The following is a 16,139-nucleotide window of genomic DNA, read 5'->3' as shown; positions in this document are numbered from 1 at the left end:
AAAGAAGTACAAATTGAGCCTGAAACAGGAAAAGATAGTAAGTCAAGTGTTGGCTGTAAGGACTGTATATTTGAGAAAGTGTTGCAGGCCCAAGGCTCATTCTTATGTGCCTGAGAGGGTGTGGAATAGCTGTGTGCATGAGCTGTATATAAATAACCCCTATTGGTTCTGTTTCTCTGGAGAACCCAAACTAATATATTTCTTTCTAATAATGTATAATTACATGCATTATGTTTTTATATATTCATGTATTTAATATCTGTTCCACTATTAGCTTGTGAGGACACTGTAGGACTTGATTTTTAAAGATTAATTCCCCTTAAGCATATCAAACATGAATATAAATATGCATTTCCCCTCAAATGCATCAACTTAAGAGCCTTTATAATTATACTTAACACTTAAGCCATCTTGTACTCTGCCATCAGAATTAGTCACAAGCAAAAATTAACCCATGCCCCTTACTCTGCAGATATCCTCGTGCACTGCCCATATGTTACTCCCTAGTTTTCACACCGGCCTTTTCTCTCAAACACGGGTCAGCACACCGTCAGCCTGTGAACCAAATCTAGCCCAAGCCAGTTTTCCTATGACTTACAAGCCAAGAATCGTTTTTAAATGCTTGGGGGGGGGGGGGGGGGGAATAAAATAGATAAAATTGCAATACATAAAAAGTATAGCAAAGAAAAACTTCCATGTCCTTAAATAAAATTATATTGGACATAATCAGACCCATTTGTTTATATATTGTCTATGACTGTGTTCACACTCTCACAGCATTGAGTAGTTGCAACAGAGACCATATGGCCCACAAAGTCTAAAATATTTAATATCCAGTATTTTACAGAAAGTGTTAGTTGAATCTGGTCTAGAATCTACACTGGACTTTGAGTGTCCTTGAGCTGTTTTCACCAATATACTCCTTCTCAAGTAGAAATCAAGTGGAACCTGCTTAAATGCCATCAGCAGCTATTCGTTGTTTCTATGATACAACTCAGATTCCCGGTTTCAGCAGCTTTCATGTGGAGATGAAGCCCTTCCCAACCTCTCTAGGGTCACCTTTCAGCTCTCCTTCCCATGTTCATTTGCCTCCTATGCTGTGCACGTTATTCCTTTTGCCAGTCACTTTCTGCACCTCACCCCAGCTCCGACTTGCTTTGCCATGTGTTTCTCATGTTTCAGGTGGCATCTTAGGTACCATTTGATCCAGAGAATTTTCCCAAGCTCCTAAGTCTAGGCTAAATGTCCCTTCTGTGTGCACTTTTAAACCGGGCCCTTCCCCTTTACTGGGAGCTTTATGCAGACAGGGATAGTGTCTGCTTTTTTCACTACAATTTCCAGCGTCTGCCACGTGGGAGAAACACCATATATCTACAGAAAAAAAGAAAAAAAAGAATAGAGGGAAGAGATGTTGAGAAGAAAATAAACAAAAAATAATTGTTTTCAATGAAGATACTAAATGTTCAGCAGTTTCTGAACTGCTTCTAAAATAGTTTAATCTATAAGCTATAAATTGTATAAAACAGATAAAATGATGCAAAACTTACAAAATATTGGGGTATGTATAGAGAATGTCACATACACTAACACTAGCATAAACTTTTCAGATTAAAGTTTTAGTGAAAAAATATTTAAAATAGCCGAAACCGGTTTGGCTCAGTGGATAGAGCGTCAGCCTGCGGACTGAAAGGTCCCAGGTTCGACTCCGGTCAAAGGCATGTACCTGGGTTGCAGGCACATCCCCAGTAGGAGATGTGCAGGAGGCAGCTGATCGATGTTTCTCTCTCATCGATGTTTCTAACTCTCTATCTCTCTCCCTTCCTCTCTGTAAAAAATCAATAAAATATATTAAAATATATATATATATATATATATATATATATATATATATATATTTAAAATAGCAAACTCTGGCAATCTTTCTGAAAGCATATTAAATTCAACAATGTGAAAAATTCATTAAGAATAAAGTAATAGAAAATAAAAATAAAATGATTCAAGCATTGGACCTGATGTTACATACTCGATTAATTACACATCTCATTTCAGGTAAGAGAATTTAAAATCAAAGTGAATGATTTAATGAAGTACTGTGTGTTTATGATTCCTTTCCTTCCTAATGTAGCTACTTGAATTTTATTAGCTTCTAACCTCAAGATGATGTTAGTTAAATGTATCCAAAAATGTAAATGCCACATCTATTATCCTATATAATAAAAGGGTAATATGCATATTGTCCCCTTGACTGGGAGTTCGACCGGAGTTCGACCAGGGGGTGGAGCCGGCCTGCCAACTACCCGAGACCCCTCTTGCTGGGGTCCAACCCCAGCAGGTCCAGGGGTCCCCAAAGGTGTGGACGGAGTTGGCGAAGAAGGAATGGCACGGGGTCAGCGTTCAGTTGATCAGCATAGTGAGGTTCTCCCTCCAGGATCTCAAGCCAGGAACTCCAGCCGAGTTCTGGTCAGGATCTCCAGCGAAGTTCTGGTCTCCAGCGAAGTTCTGGTTAGGATCCAGCCAAGTTCTGGTCAGGATCTCCAGCCAGGTTCTGTAGCCATGTTCTCTTGCTAGGTTCTCCATCCAGCTTCTCCAACCAGGTTCTCTAGCCAGGTTCTAGCCAGGTTCGGTCGCCATGTTCTGTCTAGGTTCTCCAGCCAAGATCTGTAGCCAGGTTCTGTCCAGGATCTTTTGCTATGTTCTGTCTCTAGGTTCTGTCTAGGATCTCCAGCCAAGTCCTGTCTCTTGGTTCTCTCTCTAGGTTCTCTGTCTAGGTTCTGTCTCTAGGTTCTGTGTCTAGGTTCTTCAGCCAGGTTCTCTTGCTAGGTTCTGTGTCTAGGTTCTGTGTCTAGGTTCTGTCTAGGATCTCCAGCCAAGTCCTGTCTCTAGGTTCTGTGTCTAGGTTCTCTCTCTAGGTTCTGTGTCTTGTTGTCTTGTTACATCTGTATTTATACCAGTTGATATTAATCCTGTCAATTTCTATTGCAAAGGTTAGGGCGTTTCTTATCTCCATTCCAGGGAGTAAAGATTATGTAGCTTAAGGGTGATTGTTTGTAGTTAAAGTGATTAACTACCCGCCTGGCACTTAGTTAAGAGGTTTTATCCCCTCCTTAACTTCAGGGAAAAATCTCTACCTGGGAAAACAACCTTTCTCGGAGAGGTGACCTTGGTTAAAACACATAGCGCTAAAGGGAGCAAACATATTAAGAACAGTATGCCATATACGCCAGGTCCCTTGAAACATATGCTGTGCAGATGTTTCTTCTCTGCAGCAACTGTGTCAAGCAGCAAGGATGGACCAGCTCCTGGCACCCTCTCCCCTGCCGGCCCTGATCGGGGAAGGCCAGCCAGACCCCACTCGTGCACAAATTCATGCACCGGCTCTCTAGTATGTGAACATATGTAAGACATTTAAACATGAATATATACTTAGGGTATCTACACTAATAAAAGACAAACATGCAAAGTGACGTGACAGTTAATTTGCATATACTGGCTGGAAGCGAAGACTGAAGACAACGTGGAAGCAAAGCGCTACAGAAGGGAGCAAAGTAGAAGCGGCAGAGACAGGAATGGAGACAAGGCGGCGGAGGCGGAAGGCCGGAGGGAAACCCAGCCAGGCAGCGCGAGTGGGAGGGGAAACCCAGCTGTGCGGCGGGAGCAGGAATGGAAACAAACTAGTCAGGTGGTGGCGAGCAGGAGGGGAAACAAACCAGCGGGGCACAGGAAGCTCTATTCTTGCAGAAATCTTCCTGCAACGGGCCTCTAGTATATCTATAATAATAAAAGCATAATATGCTAATTAGACTGGACAGCCCAACAACCTTCCAGACATCTTTCTGGATGACCTTCCGGACAAAGCCGGGGCTGCAAGGGCCAAGCCCCTTGCATGAATTTGGTGCATTCTAGTCTATAATAATAAAAGCATAATATGCTAATTAGACTGGATGATCTTCCGGATGAAGCCAGGGCTGCAAGGGAAGCCTGGGTCCCAGATGTCAAATGGAAACTGGTCCCAGCAGCCAGGGGAAGGAAGACCTACTCCTGTACAAATTCCATGCATTGGGCCTCTAGTCCTATCTAATAATAGATAAACATGGTAATTAACCATACCTCTGCACGCTTCCCATTGGCTAATCCGGGCAATATGCAAATTAACTACCAACCAAGATGGTGGCCGGCAGCCAGGCAGCTGAAGCGAACAGGAAGCTAGCTTGCTCCAGTGATGGAGTGAGCCAAGGTTCCCCACCTGCTGCTGCCGGCCTCTGAGCTGCACTCTTAGAAACAATGTTGCAATTATAGAAGCTAAACAAACCCCAGAAACCTGCTTTCAGCCAGCTGGGCCTCAGAGCTGGAGCTGCAACAGTGTTTCAATTATAGAAGCCAAACAAACCCAGATACCTGCTTGCAGCAGCCGAAGTCTCAGAGCTGGAGCCTAGCCTCAGAGCTAAAGCCGGCTCTCAGTTCCAGTGACAGCCACAGAAGGTAAATAAATCCCAGAATAAAAAAAGAAAAAAAGGAGAGGTTGGGAGCTTCAGTCACCCTCCAGCCTGAAAACGGCCCTCAACCTCTCACCAAGACTGGCCAGGCACCCCCGTGGGGACCCCCACCCTGAAGGGGGTGTGACCAGCTGCAAACAGCCATCAGCCCCTCATCCAGGCTGGCCAGGCACCCAAAAGGGACCCCCACCCTGATCCAGGACACACTTCAGGGCAAACCAGCCAGCCCCCACCCGTGCACCAGGCCTCTATCCTATATCGTAAAAGGGTAATATGCAAACTGACCCTAACAGCAGAAGGACTGGGAATGACTGGTCACTATGACACACACTGACCACCAGGGGGCAGACGCTCAATGCAGGAGCTGCCCTCTGGTGGTCAGAGCGCTCTCACATGGGAGGAGCTCTGCTCAGCCACAAGCCAGGCTGATGGCTGCCAGTACAGCGGTGGTGATGGGAGCCTCTCCTGACTCCTCAGTAGCGCTAAGGATGTCCAACTGCAGTTTAGGCCTGCTCCCCGCTGGCAAGTGGACATCCCCTGAGGGCTGCCGGGCTGCCAGAGGGATGTCTGATTGCCATCTTAGGCCCAATCCCCCGGGGAGTGGGCCTAAACCAGCAGGTGGTCATCCCCTGAGGGGTCCCAGACTGCGAGAGGGCACAGGCCGGGCTGAAGGACCCCCCCTCCCCCCCGAGTGCACAAATTTTTGTGCACTGGGCCTCTAGTCCTATATAATAAAAGCCTAATATGCTAAGTGTCCAGTCATCTGGTTACCCGTTCAACCAAGCAAAGCATAATATGCTAATGACATGCTAAAGCTGCTCAATCGCTTGCTATGACATGCACTGACCACCAGGGGGCAGACAGTTGGCCAGTCAACCAGTCGCTATGACATACACTGACCACCAGGGGACAGACACTCCAACCAATGGGTTAGCTTGCTGCTGGGGTCCAGCCAATCGGGGCTGAGAGAGATGGGCTGGACACGCCCTGAAGCCCTCCCACAGTCCATCCCTGGCTGGCCAACCTCCAGCATCCCTCCCTGGCCCCGACTGTGTACTGGTGGGGTCCCTCAGCCTGGCCTGCACTCATCTGTAATCCTGGACCCCTCGGGGGAATTCAGAGAGCCAATTTCAGCCTGATCTTGCAGGCCAGGCTGAGGGACCCCACTGGTGCATGAATTCATGCACCAGGCCTCTAGCATTAATATATTATCATACATTATATTATGATAATTAATCATAATACATATTAATATATATTAAATTTTTTTCTAAGTTCTTGAAACCCTCCCTACACACTACACACATCTGCATGTGTGTGCAGGTACATAAACACACACAGGCACACACACAAACAACCACAAAAAACTTCATTTGCATGAAAGTATTTGTAAACAAAGTAGAATTGACTCAAGTGTTATCAATGGAGATGAAGATTTACAAAGTCTTGATTTTATTCTTCCCACAATTAAAACCATAACCCACGATTAATTTCTCTTCTCTTTAGATTACTGTTCAGAATTTATATTTACAAACGTTTTATAAGAAATATAGTTACCAACTATACACACACGTAAAATTGAACATACACTTTACAAAGCAATGATCTTTATTATATGTGCCTATATTTCCTGAAAACAATACTTAGTATCTACTACATGTTATGCACTGATGTTTTCTATTCTCTTTTATTTTTTTTAATGGCTGGTCACCATCCATTGATTGAATCTATGGTCCCTTGATGGGATATGATCTATGGTTTGAAAATAGTGCTACCCTGAGAGACCATTCTACCTCTTGTTTCATTCACTCTTCATTTTCTTGTGTGTTACTTTTTTTGGCATAAAATTTGGGCATAAGTTCTACCTGAGACTCCAAAGCTTTGTTTCTACCCCTTGGTGGCTTTGTCAAAGCCTTTGTTTAAGAAGGCTGGTATCTTTCTACAAAGGTTTTCTCACACCAGCTGCTATAAAAATAATGCATCCCTTTATCCTCACACATTTAAAATATTCCCATGAGCAAAAACTTCATTTAATAAAAGCCTTCCATCCAGATTCAGATTTGAATGTAATTTCTTAAGGCAAATGTATTTGTTCATATTATTTCAAACTCTAAATGAGAAATGAATGCAAAGAAAATCGAAAGCTTTTAAAAATAACCAAGACTTGAGCAAACAAGCAAATTGGAGAAAAGGGGACTCACAAAATCATTTCGAAAACATAATGCAATTTGTCTCTTCAAAGATGGAGAAATTAAGCAAACTGTGGGGAGGTGGCTCCAAATCTTTCCACTAAGAAAAAACTAAGAGAACAAGTTTAACTGTGATTGCAGCAATGTTGTTGTCCTTATATTATTATTTCTAAAAAGATACGTTACAATTATACTTATGATGGGAAACATGTCTTCTTTTCTCAGTTTCACTTGTATTTAGATACTAAATTTACCTAGTGAGGCCCCCAGAAATTGCCACACAATGTTTTAGGAAAAGGTGGGATGTTAATCTGCAATTGTGGATGTTTTCAATGATGCTGTTTTATGGCAGGTGTATTTTATGACCTGTATAATTAAAGCAGGGTCTGGATTCTTTCAGTTTCATTCTTCTGATTTATTTATGTTTTGTTCAGCAAGGAACTGATTTATTTATGTCTGTTCTTCTGATACTAACTGACTTTGTCAGAATCTTGCAAGCATATCTCTAGTTTATACATCATCTATGACTTCTCAAAGTTTCCTTAGTAAATTTAAGACTCCATACTCATATATAAATGTCAGGGCACTTGTTTCAGAGGGCATCTTTATTCCAAATATTTAAAAAGTAGTATTTTGCATTTGCAAATGACTTTATGCTTTGAGTATTTCACATGCACACAAAGGAGTTTTTGTCTATAATTACCTAGGAAGCCCATCCAGGGCACTGTGAGGAATAGAAAAGAAATATATAGACTGGCCCTTAGTCTCAAGATCTCTAATCAAAATTAGAAAACTGTGGAGTAAACTCCACTCACCTGGGCCAGAAAATAATATTAAGTTTTCCATGACCATTTTATCTATTTAGTATCTCACCTTCACAGTGAGAGATGGCTTAGTTTTAGTGGTTAACAACTCAGAGTGTGAAGTAACTCCCTCCACACCCTGGCTGGGGACCTTGACAAATTACTGAACTCTCTGTTGGGTAATTTTTAAGTCTCTAAGATGGAGATTTTTATGGTGCTGACTCACAAGGTTATTATGATAATAAATATATACTATAAAGAAATAAGAGATGCAGAGTAAAATACTTGGCAACATGTATATGCTAAAAGAGTTTTGCTAGTATTACAATGCAGTTTATCTGCCTTGCAAAATCTATTCTTCCTTTAAGATTCAGCTTAAAGGTCACTTTCTCCATGAAGCCTTCACCTTACAAATATTCCCCTATTCTTGATGCTCCCAAACTATGTTTTACTTGCATCAGTTAGTACTTTCATTGTATATTGTAATTATGTGTCTACTAGTGGCCTGGTGCATGAAATTTGTGCACATTAAAAGGGAATTAATTAGATGAAATATTTTCATATTGCTATTTGCCCTTTCTCTGTAATAGAAGTGTCAGAGATGAAAGGAAATGAGTAAAATGTATACGAAAATAATATATGAATTTATTAATAAACAATAACAAAATGAAATAACAACAAAGACATGATGTAAAACAACAAAAATATGATATAAAAACAACAAAAACATGAGGGAACTCCAGTGGCTGGCACATGGAGCAGCCAGCCCAGCCTCCACTGTTGGTGCCGCCATCTTGTGACTGTGTGATAGAGTGGGGGTCAATTTGCATATTACCTCTTTATTATATAGGATCTCTTCATATAGATTGGGGTCTCTTTAAAGGTAGAGGCCATATCAGAGTTAATATTGTATTTATATGCTCTAATATAGCATTTGGCACACAATAGGTTCTTATGTTACTCTTCAGATTAAATCAAAGAATGACTCCATTGTTGGCATGAACTGTCTCTTACTCTGAAAGTTATGATAGCGCCCTAAATATCACTGACTTTTCATTACAGGTCATGCCATTTTCTAGTTGCTCAGAGGAATTTTATTAATAATTGGGGATGCCTTAAAATATTAGTAATCAGTAACTGCACCTCTGCTAATGCTTGTGAAACATAATTTTATCTGTAAGCATAACAATGTGATTGGCTGGAAGGATTACCTAGGGCATGTTTATGAAGCATTGTGTCACACTAACATGTTTCTGAAATCTGGAACCTGGATTACCTAAGAGTTACTGATTTGTGACACAAATGAAATTCAGATGTTAACTAATCACCAAATGGATAAAAATGAATAACTTTTGTAATTCTTCACTTTTGTTTAGAAGGGTTAGGGGATTAGCTACAATACTGGGCGGGAGGGGGGGGGGGTCACCACTATATATTAGCTGTGTACCGGTTAATAATGTGGATTTTGTAATCAAAGAAAACATGATAATTTCAAGAGAAACATCAAAAGTGCTTTATTCAAAGTGATGTCCATCACTAGCTACACATTTCCCCCATCTTTCAGGTAATTTGTGAATACCGTCCCAATAGAACTTTTCTTGTTTTGAGGCAAACCATTCAGAGACCCAATTTTCCACTTCTTTGTACGTTTTGAAGTGCTGCTCAGAAAGTGCATGTGCCATCGATCAGAACAAGTGGTAATCTGAAGGAGCAAGGTCTGGTGAATACAGCGGGTGGGTTAATACTTCCCAGACAAGATCTTTTAACATGTCTTTAACTGGTTTTGAAGTGTGTGATGGTGCGTCATCATGAAGCAAAATTACTTTGCTATGTCTTCTGGTACATTCTGGTCGTTTCACAATCAAAGCATGGTTCAAATTGATTATTTGTTGTCGGTAGCATCAGTATTAATGGTTTCACCTGGTTTTAGAAGCTCATCATACACCACACCTTCCTGATCCCACCAAAAGCAGAGCATTGTCTTCTTTCCAAAGCAATTTGGCCTTGCAGTGGATGTTGATGGCTGACCTGGATCAACCCATAATTTTGTGCATTTGGGATTCTCAAAATAAATCCACTTTTCATCGCCAGTCACAATTCAATGCAAAAAAGGCTTTCATGCTGTTGAAGCAACATTTTACTAATGACTTTTCGGTTTTCCATTTGTCTTTCATTCAGTTGATGTGGCACCTATTTTTCTTCCTTTAAAATCTTTCCCATTGCTTGTAAACGATTGGAAATTGTTTGTTGAGCAACGTTTAATCTTTCTGCAAGTTGTTTTTGAGTTTGACACTCATCTCCATCCAATAATGCTTGTAATTGTTGGTCTTCAAACTTTTTCAGTTGACCTGGATGTTCTTTGTCTTTCACATTGATATCATCACTTTTAAAGCTTTTAAACCAGCGTTCACAAGTATCTTGAGATGGAGCATGTTCACCATAAGCTTCCCAAAGTATTCAGCAGCACTTTTCTTCAAAATAAAGTAATGAATTAAAACTTCCCGCAAATGCTCCTTTTTTGGCACGAAATTGGACATTTTTAAGTGTAAAAATATCTATGATGTTAACACCTTCAGGAAATTTGACATATGAAGTTCTGAAGCTTGCTGTCAATACAACAAAATAGCATACATATCAAATCACATATAGTATATCAACATATGTGTAACTCCATCTATTGAAAAAAAATCCGCATTCCGCATTATTAACTGGTATATCTAGTACAGCCGTGGGCAAACTATGGCCCGCGGGCCGGATCCGGCCCGTTTGAAATGAATAAAACTAAAAATAAAAATAAAAAAGACCGTACCCTTTTATGTAATGATGTTTACTTTGAATTTATATTAGTTCACACAAACACTCCATCCATGCTTTTGTTCTGGCCCTCCGGTCCAGTTTAAGAACCCATTGTGGCCCTCGAGTCAAAAAGTTTGCCCACCCCTGATCTAGTAAATCAGGAAATATCCAACTCATTTTGAATTCAAATAACTGTCAGAGAAGACTCATCTCAGTTCATCAGTCTTTAAGATGAAGATTCTGAACAGAATGCTCCAAAGGAATCTTGATGAATAAAGTCAATGTACCCACTGGAATTACTGCTCCTTGCATGAAAAACCTGGCAGTGAGCAAGCAACCACTTAGTAGTCACAGTGAGGAAACTTTCAACAAGAACAAACACAAAGGGAACTTACTCTACACTTCATCAGCACCAAATCTTCTCCAGCTTTACAGTGCTATAGGGTCTAGAAAAATGCCTTCAGAACTAAAATTAAGTGGGCTACTTATCTGAGTACCATGTTGCTCAGAAAACAGGTGGCCTCTAGCAGGTGATGGTTATTTGGGAAAAGGTCTCTTAAAAGACTCCACTGCCAATGGAATGTTCTCAACAGTTTATTCAGTGACAACTTGACTGAAGTGTGGAAGCAGCTCATGAGACTGCGGTAACTCTACTGCAAATGTTTGACAGCTTAGAGGGAAAGTCTCTTCCATGGTAAATACTACACCTTCACGCCACAGTTTCCATTAGTCCCAGAGTCTTTACACTGCTAAATTGGCTAGCCAGCTTTTAATAAACCTCTTTAGGAGAGAGAGAGTCATCTGGGGAATATCTTTTCACTGGAGGCCAGGGAAGACTGAAATTTAGATCATGCTGTTGACATAGCAACAAAAGCTCTCACCATTCAAAAGAAGATTACAATGTAGACCAGTGATTTTAAGTGGCATTTTTGAGACAGGAATGTTTGATACTGTTCTCAGGGTAGCAGCCTACTATGTTTTGTGCCATTAAATTATCCTCTCCAGGTTTATAAATAGCTATAAGTTTATGGATATGTTTAAAATTAAATTTAAAAGAAGAAAAATATATTAACATTCTTCTTTTCCACATTAAAATTCTTAATGGTAGTAGGTATATTCCTGATTTTCAGTCTCTAGAGTTGGCTATATTTATATAAAAAGATAAAATAATTTTAAGGCACAATGGTATTAACACATTTTTCATATGGACAAATCTAATACATACTGGAGTCAGATTTACAACAGAGCGTTAGAATAACTTTTCAGGACCATCAGGACAAAGATGCTTACTGTTTTTGTTGTGAAATTTTTAAAGTGAAAAACACATGTTAAGAAAATCATGATAGTGGCTGTTCTTTATTTTTAAGAAGGTCACTGCTTACAGGAAGGACATCCTAATAAGATATCAGAGGAAGGGCACAGAACTTGGATGATTCTACAACATTATTTACATATATTTATTGCTTACCTGAAGGACTAGTTTACTAGGGGAGAAGGCATTTATAAATTTGTATAATAGAAAATATTATAGAGAAGAAGAATAGAGAAAGGGAGTTAGAAAATAATTGAGAAAAAGAGAGTCAGGGGTAAGATAGAGAAAATATAAGAAGATATCCTACATATATGATACTATATAGATGGGGGGTGCGGGGACTTGTTTTATTGTCCTAGGACTAGCTGTCACTAAAGAAGGGACCTAATTAGAAGACTCGAGATCCCTTTGTACTCTCAAAGCTAAACTGAAATTATTAATTGTCAAAACCTATGGACATCTTTATTATGTTGGCCTTCTGGAAAAACAAACATAACTAAGTAAAAGCAGAACTGGTGGTCTGAGTGAACTGAACATTACAAAAGATTATAATAATTACAAAATAACAAACTTTGAGCAGCACAGTCCCATCACAGAAAAGTCATATCATAAAAATGGGATTACTTTAACCCAAATAAGTACACTATAAGGTGGAACTCTGGACTAGCAGTTAGAACATCGTCTCAGAGCAAAGGCAGATCCCAAGCTGCCACCATGGTGTTTTCTCACTTCCTGTTCAATGTCTCCTGCAAACTGTGCCCAAGAGGCTTGTTACTATTGGCCACAAAAACCATGTTCTTTGTTGCCTCTTTCCTGCCTTTTCATGCTCATCCCCCACACTTGGCAATTCCTCCCTAAACCCTACTGCTTCTCTCCCTGTTTCAAAATCAAGCTCTAATTCCACACTCTCTGACCACTCCTTCTATATAATCCAAAAGAAGGAGTTATTCCTTTATTCCTGCCACCCACATAATTACCAGTGAGTCCTCTGAGAAACTGACCACATCTTTGTCTCTGGGCTCAATACACTACACGGCTGTCAAGTATAAGACGGGACTGAAATAGGTTGGACTGTTTAAAATTTCAGAAATATCATAATATGCAGCCCTTGGTGGGTGCCTAGAAATATCATCACTGTAATATGAGTGTGCAGCCTATACCCCTGGAGGTGAACCAGCGTCCAGCCAGAGTGCCCTGCCTGCCTGTGTACATCAGCCGAGACCTGAGCACTGGGAATCTCCCTGCATTTCTTCCAGGAGTCTTCACGACCAATCCAAATGAAGGCTGACTCCTTCCTTTAGACTCTAGGATCTCTCAGCGGTGCAGCCCATGTCACCACAGCTATTTCTCAAGGGGCCCCAAATCCCAGGCAAAAAGAACTCCCGCAAAGTGTTCCCCCAATATTTCCAGTACCCACCTGGCACAATACTATTGACTCTTTTTCCTATGCTGTACTTTACACCCCCATGACTACTTCCTTTATCTTTTTCACACAGTAAAGTATATGACCACTATGCTGTACACTTAAATTAATATAAAATATTATTAAATGTAAATTGTAATAAAAAAAATTTTAACCCTCACCCAAGGATATTTTTCCATTGATTTTTAGAGAGAGTAGAAGGGAGAGGGAGAAAGAGAGAAACATCAGAAACATCGATGTGAAAGAGACACATCAACTGGTTGCCTCCCACACACACCCTGACCAGGGCCTGGGAACCTGCAACCAAGGTAAGTGCTGTTGACCATAATCGAACCTAGGACCCTTCAGTCCTCAGACCGACACTCTATCCACTGAGCCAAACTGGTTAGGGTGAAAAAAAATTTTGAATGTAAAAAGAAAGAACTCCCTCCTCAACCACTCTCTGGACTGTCTGATCACCTCAAAGTTCCTCACCACTGAAGACATACATTTAGATGCTCTAATTTATGATCACAATCTCCTATCTTTTCTTGCTCCCAATCTATTCCATCACTTCTTTCCTTATCCTAGTTAGAGTCTTCAACTCCCTACTGCCTCATGATCTTTCTTCTCAGAAGCACTCCACCTCTAGAAGGTTTCATTTGGCTATTAACTTAAAATCCATATCCAGGCATTTATAGTGGTTTACAATTTTTAATCTTACTTGGGTCACAGACTTTGACACTTCACCACTTACTCCTTGAAATGCCATCTCCCTACAGCTGTGTGACATAACCCTCTTTGCTTTCTTGCCATTTCCGCCCAAGCCGGACCTCTCTCCTGGGCTTTAGAACTGGGTAAGTCACTTCTATCTGGCCCTATCCACTAGGATAGCTCACAATCACTTCAGGCCAAACTGAATCTATCATCATCCCTACACAAAAGTTCTCCTATCTCTGCCCCTGGAAAATCTGCCTCAGGAAATGTTGCCACCACCCATGAGTTGACACCCTTAATCCCTTCCTTCTTGTTCAGTCCCTACATCCAATTAATGGCCGGTTCCTCCTATAGGGTCATTAATGTCCTCAAAATCACCACATCCGCTCATGATTATTTCCACTATCCTGGCATAGACACTCATCATATCCTCCCTGGATCATTGCAATAGTTCCCACTTGATATTAATTTTTATAGTTACTATAAAATACATATTTTTCAATTTGTATCTCCAGGTTGCCATTGCCTTAAGCAGGTCTTCCCTGACAAACTTACCTAAGATAGGGGCTTCCAAATATTCTCTATTAGAGCAATTCTTTGGTTTCTTTCGTGGCACTTAGGACATGATGGCTTAGATCAGTGGTCGGCAAACTGCGGCTCGCGAGCCACATGCGGCTCTTTGGCCCCTTGAGTGTGGCTCTTCCACAAAATACCACGTGTGGGCACGCATGTACAGTGCGATTGAAACTTTGTGGCCCATGTGCAGAAGTTGGTATTTTGTGTAAGAGCCACACTCAAGGGGCCAAAGAGTCGCATGTGGCTCTCCAGCTGCAGTTTGCCGACCACTGGCTTAGATCATGCTAGTCTTATTCAGCACTGTCCCATTTGTATATAGAAAGGATAGTAAACATAGCAGTTAAAGAATATATATTCACTGAATTAGTCAATACCTATGGTATTCTAAGCAATGAGCAATTCAATTGGAATACATACAACTGTGCCCAAAATAGAAACACACCCTTACCCTTGCTGAATTCACAGGGTCCTTTTCTCCAATGGTCCATTTTACACCTAGAGAGATTTTTCTAATATTTGCCTTGCCCTATTATTTCAAATTCTCTGATGGCTTTTGGTTTTCCATAAGTGAAATTTGAAATTTATTAACGAGGCTAATTAGAACTTTTAACATCTAGCCTTTACTTACCTCCCCAGTCTCATCTCTGAACATTTGAACACTCTCATTTGAGTTCAGCGTGTCAACCTAATAAAACTTCTCTCAGAATCCATAGCTCATGACATTCTCTCTCACCTCTTGGCCTTTGTGCATCTGTTTTCTATCTTCCTGCCCTTCCCCACTCCCTTGTTCCCTAAATCAGGCTAATATCAGCTTAGGTATTACTTCCCTCAGGAATTTTCAGAAGCAATTCCCTGGTCTCCCTGCTACATTCTCCCATAGAAGCATTTACTTTCCTTATCATAGTAGCAATTACCCTGACTTGAATATATAATCAAGGTCTGTGAAACTGTTTCTTCACTTTTGTGGTTTTATACCATAGCATCTGGCATCAAGTCTAGCACTTGTTAGAAACTCAGTAAATATTTCCTTAGGACACAATCCTACATAATAAAAGCGTAATATGCTAAGTGTCTGACCATTTGTTCGACTGTTCCACCAGTTGCTATGATGTACACTGACCACCAGGGGCCAGACACTCCAACCTGTAGGTTAGCTTGCTGCTGGGGTCCAGCTGATCTGGGGTCCAGCTGATCAGGGCTGGGCGAGAGGGGCCAGACACACCCTGGAGCCCTCCCGCAGTCACTCCCTGGCCGGCCGGCCCCCATTGGCCCTATTGGGACTGGGCGAGACATCCCAATCAGCCCGATTGCTGGGCAGGTTGAGGGACCCCACCGGTGCTGGAATTCATGCACTGGCCTTCTAGTTTAGAAATAATTCTCCAATTAGGAATAAGAGAATAAGTTAATGAATGAGTACATAAAAAAACATATAATAGGAGTATATATACTCCATAATGTAGCTTTAAATTCAATTAGTCACCATAAGGAAGAAATCTCCAAATTAGGGTGTGTATACCTAAAGAGAACAGTGTTTAATCTTTTAACTGGGCTTTAAGGAGCTAACCTGTGAACTTAACCACATGTATTCAATATGATTGGGGGGGGGGGGGGCGTAATCCTTCTCTACTGTAATAGCAAATAATTAGATGAAAGAATAGTTTTCTCCATTAGAAATGGAAAGAAGACGGGGAAAGAAAAGGAAGAGGTAAGCCCATGCTCCATGCTCGACCCCACCACACACACAAATACACACACACATACACACATATACACCACACACACATACCCCAGAGTTATATGCTGATACTTATAGACCTGGAACCTTGATAAGCCTGATTTAGGTAATTCAGA

The 16,139-nt window shown here is 40.9% G+C and overlaps 1 protein-coding gene and 1 pseudogene across 8 annotated transcripts in view; one reads left to right on the top strand and one right to left on the bottom strand.

Annotated features, from left to right (window-relative positions):
• The window catches only part of GRM1 (glutamate metabotropic receptor 1), a 313,949-nt gene that overhangs the window by 145,961 nt on the left and 151,849 nt on the right, over positions 1-16,139 (bottom strand). The window lies entirely within an intron of this gene.
• LOC139012777 (isoamyl acetate-hydrolyzing esterase 1 homolog pseudogene) overlaps positions 1,992-16,139 on the top strand; it is a 44,826-nt pseudogene continuing 30,678 nt past the window's right edge.

This window comes from Myotis yumanensis, unplaced genomic scaffold (assembly GCF_028538775.1).
Source record: "Myotis yumanensis isolate MYYU_CA2020_CCGP unplaced genomic scaffold, mMyoYum1.0.hap1 SCAF_6, whole genome shotgun sequence".
In the NCBI taxonomy this organism is placed as follows: domain Eukaryota; kingdom Metazoa; phylum Chordata; class Mammalia; order Chiroptera; family Vespertilionidae; genus Myotis; species Myotis yumanensis.
Note: the sequence above shows the minus strand (reverse complement) of the source record. Positions and strands in the feature narration are given on the sequence as shown.